This window comes from Zea mays, chromosome 7 (assembly GCF_902167145.1).
Source record: "Zea mays cultivar B73 chromosome 7, Zm-B73-REFERENCE-NAM-5.0, whole genome shotgun sequence".
NCBI lineage: Eukaryota > Viridiplantae > Streptophyta > Magnoliopsida > Poales > Poaceae > Zea > Zea mays.
In genome coordinates, this window is record NC_050102.1 from 185484536 (window position 1) to 185492517 (window position 7982).

At 48.3% G+C, this 7982-nt stretch overlaps 1 long non-coding RNA gene across 3 annotated transcripts; it reads left to right on the top strand.

The window, feature by feature from the left end:
• The first annotated feature begins 5570 nt into the window (after positions 1-5570).
• Positions 5571-7294, top strand: LOC103633632 (uncharacterized). 3 transcript variants are annotated; one of them, XR_556607.4, is made up of 5 exons: positions 5621-6100; positions 6174-6315; positions 6417-6587; positions 6711-6866; positions 7024-7294. It is a non-coding gene; the product is annotated as an uncharacterized lncRNA (long non-coding RNA). The 3 variants fall into 3 exon arrangements; XR_556608.4 differs by having other exon boundaries at positions 5624-6100; positions 6711-6885; positions 7024-7241; XR_556606.4 differs by having other exon boundaries at positions 5571-6100; positions 6711-7241.
• The last annotated feature ends 688 nt before the right edge of the window (positions 7295-7982 follow it).

Below are 7982 nucleotides of genomic sequence, written 5' to 3' on the forward strand. Positions count from 1 at the left end.
GTGCACCCGGGCTACGGCCAGTTCGCATGAGGGAACGACCAGGCCAGCCGAAGCGTTACGCGAGGTATTAAGACCTCGAAGGAGTGTAACCACTCCTCCGAGGCCTCGGGGGCTACACCCGGCGGGTGCGCTCGCGCGCACCCGCCGGAACGAAAGGCAACCGAGAAAGGCTGGTCCCCTTGCAAAAAAGTGCGACAAAAGCCTCCAAGCGAGTGCTAACACTCCCTTCGAGGCTCGGGGGCTACTGTCGGGGACCATAATTAGGGGTACCCTCAAGACGCCTAATTCTCAGCTGGTAACCCCCATCAGCATAAAGCTGCAAAGGCCTGATGGGTACGATTAAGTCAGGGATCAGTCCACACGAGTGACTCAATCATGCTTCACCCGAGCCTAGCCTCGGCCAAGGGCAGCCGACCTCGAGAGACTTCCGTCTCGCCCGAGGCCCCCTTTTTATGGCGGACACATCACCGGCTCGCCCGAGGCCTTGGCTTCGCTCAGAAGCAACCTTGACTAAATCGCCACACCGACTGACCAAATTGCAGGGGCATTTAACGCAAAGGTGGCCTGACACCTTTATCCTGACACGCGCCCCCGGCAGAGCCGAAGTGACCGCCGTCACTCCACCGCTCCACTAACCAGTCTGACAGAGGGACAGCGCCGCCTGCGCCACTCCGACTGCAGCACCGCTCGACAGAGTGAGTCTGACCGGCAGTCAGGTCTTGACAAAGGCGCCACGGCGAACTCCGCTTCGCCCGACCCCAGGGCTCGGACTCGGGCTAAGACCCGGAAGACGGCGAACTCCGCTCCGCCCGACCCCAGGGCTCGGACTCGGGCTAAGACCCGGAAGACGGCGAACTCCGCTCCGCCCGACCCCAGGGCTCGGACTCGGGCTAAGACCCGGAAGACGGCGAACTCCGCTCCGCCCGACCCCAGGGCTCGGACTCGGGCTAAGACCCGGAAGACGGCGAACTCCGCTCCGCCCGACCCCAGGGCTCTAAGACCCGGAAGACGGCGAACTCCGCTCCGCCCGACCCCAGGGCTCGGACTCGGGCTAAGACCCGGAAGACGGCGAACTCCGCTCCGCCCGACCCCAGGGCTCGGACTCGGGCTAAGACCCGGAAGACGGCGAACTCCGCTCCGCCCGACCCCAGGGCTCGGACTCGGGCTAAGACCCGGAAGACGATGAAACTCCGCCTCGCCCGACCCCAGGGCTCGGACTTCGCCCTGGCCTCGGCCGAACGACTTCCGCCTCGCCCGACCCCATGGCTCGGGCTCGGCCACGGCAACAGAAGACGGACTCAACCTCGGCTTCGGAGGAACCCCCACGTCGCCCTGCCTAGGGCACAGACCGCCACGTCAACAGGAAGCGCCATCATCATCCTACCCCGAATCGACTCGGGTCACGGAGAACAAGACCGGCGTCCCATCCGGCCAGCTCTGCCGGAGGGGCAATGATGGCGCTCCACAAGCTCTATGACGACGGCGGCCCCCAGCTCTCTTACGGAAGCAGAGCGACGTCAGCAGGGACTCGACCGCTCCAACAGCTGTCCCTCCGCCAGGCTCCGCCGCACCTCCGACAGCCACGACATCACACCAGCAGGGTGCCCAGATCTCTCCGGCTGCCACATTGGCATGTACCTAGGGCGCTAGCTCTCCCTCCGCTAGACACGTAGCGCTCTGCTACACCCCCCATTGTACACCTAGATCCTCTCCTTACGACTATAAAAGGAAGGACCAGGGCCTTCTTAGAGAAGGTTGGCCGCGCGGGACTAAGGACGGGACAGACGCTCTCTTGGGGCCGCTCGCTTCCCTCACCCGCGTGGACGCTTGTAACCCCCTACTGCAAGCGCACCCGACCTGGGCGCGGGACGAACACGAAGGCCGCGGGACTTCCACCTCTCTCACGCTCGACTCCGGCCACCTCGCCTCTCCCCCCTTCGCGCTCGCCCACGCGCTCGACCCATCTGGGCTGGGGCACGCAGCACACTCACTCGTCGGCTTAGGGACCCCCCTGTCTCGAAACGCCGACAACTCTGTTATTATATATGTTGTCTTCTTTGGCTCATGTATGAGATGCACCCGACTTTGTCCCTTAAAACCGGGTGAGACATCACCCTCTTCGTTGGGGCTGTAGTCGTTGGAGCCGTCGGAGAGAAGGTCGTTGCATGCAAACAGGAACTACAGCATGGCCTCAAGGCCATGAATCCCGGAGAAGTCTAGGCCAGGGCCCAGACCATCTTCCTCCTCGGAGTCAAGTGTCACACCCGGTTTTAGAAGGTAAACCGAATGCGAACCATGTACGTGCCAGGATCAGAAATTCACATACACAACAATTACATAAATGACCCATCATAGCACAATGCTTCGAATAACAATAAAGAGTAAATTATAATATTAAAGACTAGAGTCATTTACATAATATGAATCAAAGTGCACATAATAGAAACGTAGCCAACGTAAATAAACCCGCCACAGGCAGCCGATTGGGGGTGGTTGCTAGCCTAATCCTGAGCATAGATTGCACCAATGACAACCTGGTGTTTTGTGAAAGCAAGGGTGAGTACACATCAACGTACTCAGCAAATGTCCCGTTTGGTTGAGGTGGACTAGATTTATGTGGGGTTAGGGTCAAAGCAGTTGCTTTTAGTTCGTCAAGTATTTAATATTAGTAGAAGCCAAGTTTTAGCAATAACCAACCTGTGAATCATTTCATCATCGAGTAACACCATTATCATTATGGTAACCAAAAACCATCAATAGAATCATTGTATCTCAGATCATCTGTATCTTTAATCAAAGAGGATCCCAAGGTCGCTCATAATCGTGAGCACGATTGATATATCAGTTTCTTTCCCCTACAGAGATTGCACACTTTACCCACAAGCCGTGATTCCCTTTCTGCCCGGAGAGCGCTACTCCCCATTAACCACTACCTAGGTGGCCTAGCAGGGTATCACTACGTAGCCTTTACAAAGATTCTGCTGGTGTGCGATTGCTCATTAGGTTTCGCCAGTCGTACAAACACAGTACTCCTCCTTAAGGTGGGTGACTAACAAAACCAAATCAAATGAACCTCGAGACCCACCCTTAGTAGAGCAAGCTCTATGCTCCGACCCCCATTGACGGCCCTCCGGCAAAGCCAAGTACACCTCTAGGTTCATCGAATTAATCAGCTAAGGGTGTCCCATTCCACCCTCATGGTTGTACTGTTATCCCGAGTGGTCTCTCAACGAACAGGTCCTTACGGAGAGGTACTCAGGAAATATCCTGAGTCCCCTAAAGTAACACAAGTTCATCATCATAATCAAAATAACGTCATCTTATCATAAATGTTCTCATCATGTTCGTTGATTAAAGTAGAGCAATAGCATGAAGCTAACCAAAATAACCTAGAAGGCAATCAAGGATAAGGTAAATAGAAAGCTAGTCAATCCTTAGGTTGATCATGGTATGCGGAACAGTGAATTATAAAGTAAATAGGACACAATGGGTTAGGGGACACTTGCCTTCACCAAACAGATGCCTAGGGTCTTCAACTTTGTAGAACTTGAAGAACCTGACCACTTGGTCGCCGAAGCTTGACCGTCGATTCCTCGAAGCTCCGAAACGAATCACGATCTAATCGCAACGCGAAGCAAGACGAGCAGACACATGCAAACAAACACACATACATATATATGCATAAGAACATTACACCATTCAAACAAACATATAATAAAACATGCAAAAATAGAGCTTGCTACTATGGTGACGCGACGAAAAAACGCAACATTCGGAGCTACAGTCGAGAATTTATGGCGTTTACGCTAAACAAGTACTAGTTAAAACATTTGATTCAGCGTAATTATATTAATTGACATTTATGAAATATTAATTAAAACTACTTAGTTTTGACTAACTGTTTTAATTGTGAATGATTAAATAAATATGTGTATTATCCATATGGGAGATCTTCCAATCGAGAAGATCCATCGATCTGAGACGAAGAGAAAGGGCCCATTTTCTTTACTTATTCAGTTAAACCAAGGATTCGTTATGGAAACAGATAGCAACAACCATTTCATCAGACATGCGTATTTTTGATTATCCGGTGGATTTACATAGTTTCATTAATGCAAATTGTTTGATGTAGTTAGTACTCAGGTTATTCGACGCTCAAGATAACTAATTACCTGACACGAGTGACTATAAGCGAACGATTTAATCTCACACGCGGATAACGTGCGATACGCGCGAACAACGCGAGGCAAGGCGCGCGACACGTGCAAACAGCACGCGTGACACTCGCGAACAACACGCGATGACACGCGCGAAACAGCACTGCGGCACGCGCACGATACGCACACAACACACGTACGACGCGTGGGCCGACACAATATGCAAAACCTAATAAATAAATAGCATAATTAATCTAAACAATTATTAATAAAGAATATTTCAGTTAAGATTAATCATGTTGATGTCTAATTATAAATGCACAAATCGAATTTCTAAGTTAGATTTTAAAATTGAAACGAGGTTCTAGTAGCCATTGGTCAAATAAACGTTTAAATAAATTAAATAAAAATTTCAACAGTAGGGAAAAATACTTCTAACATGTAGATAATTTTAATACAAATCTAACGTAACTTGAACGTATCGAATCGGGTTTAAAACACAAAAGTTATCACTGTTTTAAATTAGACTAAATTCTTGTGTGCGGTTTCGAAATCTCGTAGAGCCATTTTCGCAAATAAGTCATCTTCTTCTTCATCTCTCTCTCTCCATAGATTTGGATTTAGAAGGGATTCAAATTTTTTGTTTCACTTAATGTCTTGGAAACAAGTAAAATTTGTTCAGGATCGAAATAAGCTGTGATAAAGGCATGGTCTTGGGAAGCCATTGCTAAGTGCCTCTCATCTACTTCATGAGACAATCCACTATTTTTTTCATCAACCACTATTTTGTTCTATTTCTTGTTGCTTTCTTTTTTTTCTTCGGTTCTCTATAAAAGAAATGTTTTCAAAGTATGTTTTTGTGATTTTTGCTATGTATGTAGTGAGGTAATGCATTTTCTACATCCGACAATGTTGTGACATTTGCTCGATCAGGAGTATCAGCCTGTATAGGTAAACACCTTTTCTTATATATCATCATTTGCTCCTCAGTTCCCACCATCCCTACCAGATACATGCACAAATCACTCACTTGCCCCCACTTACCAAAAAAAGCTACTAATGCTCATCAAAGCTTGTAAATAACTAATAAGCATTCCGGGTCTCCTTTACCCCCACCTCCTCTTGAAATGCACAAGGTTACCTTTCTTATAATCTTTTTTCATTGTGATGCTTCCTATGTTGCCAGAATGTTCAGTTTTCTTTGAAGAAGTAGCTTGAGTTCTGGGACCATCCTCATTTTCATTCTCTTCATTTTACTTTTCTGTGATGACTGTATTATACTACACATAAAGGAATTGAAGCAAAATAAATTTGTGTGATTGTGTCTAGCTGTGCGTATATGCTCCTCCCTCTCAGATTTTCGCACCTTTACCATTAATGAAATACGCCTTCGAAGCTGGGAAACGTACTAGGGGCAAGCCGTTTGTGACCATTTTTTTTGCGCGAGCAAGGCAAAATCAGTCGCTAAACCCCCACACGGGGAAGACCCAAACCCTAAGCACAGAGCTCCCCATGGCAGCATCCACGGCGGCGGCGGCCGCGCGGAAGGGCGCGCTGACGGATCAGAGGTTCTCGGAACTTTCCCTCGCGCTGTCCCCGGAGGTGGTGGAGGCATTGGACCGCGGCGGCTTCCAGCGGTGCATGCCCGTGCAGGCGGCGGCCATCCCGCACCTGCTATCGCACAAGGACGTCGCCGTCGATGCCGCCACAGGCTCCAGGAAGACCCTTGCGTTCATCGTCCTTGTCGTTGAGATCCTCCGCCGCCGCTCCTCCCCACCCAAGTCACACGAGGTCGCCTCACGGCCCCTGGCCTCTATACGTCCCTTGCTCTGACCTTCTCAATTTCTAACAAAATTCTGCACTCCTTTTCTCATTTTTCATCAATAAATGAATCCTGTTGGCTTGGGAGAGACGAGGGTGGCTTTCAAGCTGCAGAAAGACATGTAAGCCATAGTTACTATTTTTGTTATTGTTCATTGAATGTCTGAAACTCTCTAAATGTTGCTATAATCGCAGGTTTCATTACATGGCATTGGCTGACGACAGGCAGAGAATTATGCCAATGCCCAATGACCGGTTGCCTCCTCGAGGACAACCATTAGCGTACCCTGAGGCTGTGCTCCTTGTGGACCCAATCAACCCTGAACTTAGAGGGGAGGTAAGCTTCCCTGACAGAGATAAATATAATACATGTATGTTATCCATTGTAAGTGTCTGAGTGCATTCTGAATCTGAATGTTGCTTATAATGTTTGTCAAGGTTGACGACAAGTACCAGTACTCTTGCGAAGACCAGTACAACAATGTCCATGGTTGAATGTCATTCGATCCTCCAATTGGCTTCTGGCTGATCACTCCAAGTGATGAGTTCAGGACAGGAGGACCTCTGAAGCAAAACTTGACTTCTCATGTTGGCCCTACTATACTGGTTGTAAGTTCAATCGTTATCATGTTCTGGAATGCAGAATCTGGAATCTGAACCAGCGCTCAGAGATGATTCAATGATATGACATTTATATATTCTTCTGAATGTGGCCTCTTCATATGGTTGCAGATGTCTCTTAGTGCACATTATGCAGGGGATGACCTCTCACCAAAGTTCACGAATGGAGAGTACTGGAAAAAGGTCCATGGACCGATATTCATGTATCTTAATTCCAGTTGGGATGCAAGTGACCCAACTATGCTATGGGAAGATGCAAAAGTTCAGGTGATTATATTTCTGACACGTAAGTGCTCGAGGATAGTACAACCAGAGCCAGCGAGTAACTACTGCGGTGCTGCCTATCTATATGCATGTCATGAGTATTACTGAACTGTGGAAGTCACTTTGTTTTCTCTATTTATGTTTTGCCTTGTGTAATCAGATGATGATTGAGAAAGGAAACTGGTCATACTGTTTTGCACTTTCAGAGGATTTTCAGAAGACAGAGCAAAGGGGTTGTGTCTCTGGTAGATTAATTTGTTGGTCAAACACGAATTTGGACAGTCAAAACATGCCCTGCATTTCTAGACGAAGTAAAATTTTCCATTTAATATTTTTCTAGAGCAGTAGGGCATAGTCTTTGTCTCACCAAAGCAAACACCAAGTCACATTACAATATTTGGATGTGATACAAGTGGTGTTCTAATGACTTCCTTCCCAGTGGTTTTCTTCATATTGATTTCATCTATCCTTTTTTCCTAATACGCAGAGCCTTCGAGAGAAAGCTTTGGCATCATTTTCTGCTCTTTCAAGTTGCTTTTATTAGTCAATCATAGGGGCACCTTGAAGCGTCCCGATCCTTTGGGACTCAAATGTGATACAATTACTAGTCCCAGGAGGCTAGTAAACACATTCCTTACTTCAAATAGTACAGAGTTTAGATAAAAATTATTACAATACCGGGATACAAGCTCTAGAGAGCCAAATTAAGAAGCGCAGTAGGAAAAATATACTAGCCCAAGCCACAGGCAGAACTGGGTGCAGACGTAGCCCTCTCGATCAAGCATAGCAGAAAAGAAGTCTTCGGCTGCTGAAAAACATAAATAAATCTGGGTGAATACACTAGGTATTCCGCAAGCCCACCCCGCTCATTATGAGTGATGTGGGGGCAACGAGAACATCGTTGAGGTAGAACGGTCCAGGGAGAACCGAGGCACCTATTGAGGTGACGGACAGAGTGGAACCGTTCCCAACGACGATCGATGAAGGATGAAAGGAGTGGAGGGATGAGAGCGGGAGAGCGTGCCTATAGTGGGAGTGGTGTGGTAGGAGGCACCAGAGTCGATCACCCAGTCAGAGGAAGGAGGGGTCATCGCCATGGTGCTGAAAGCGGCAGCGAGG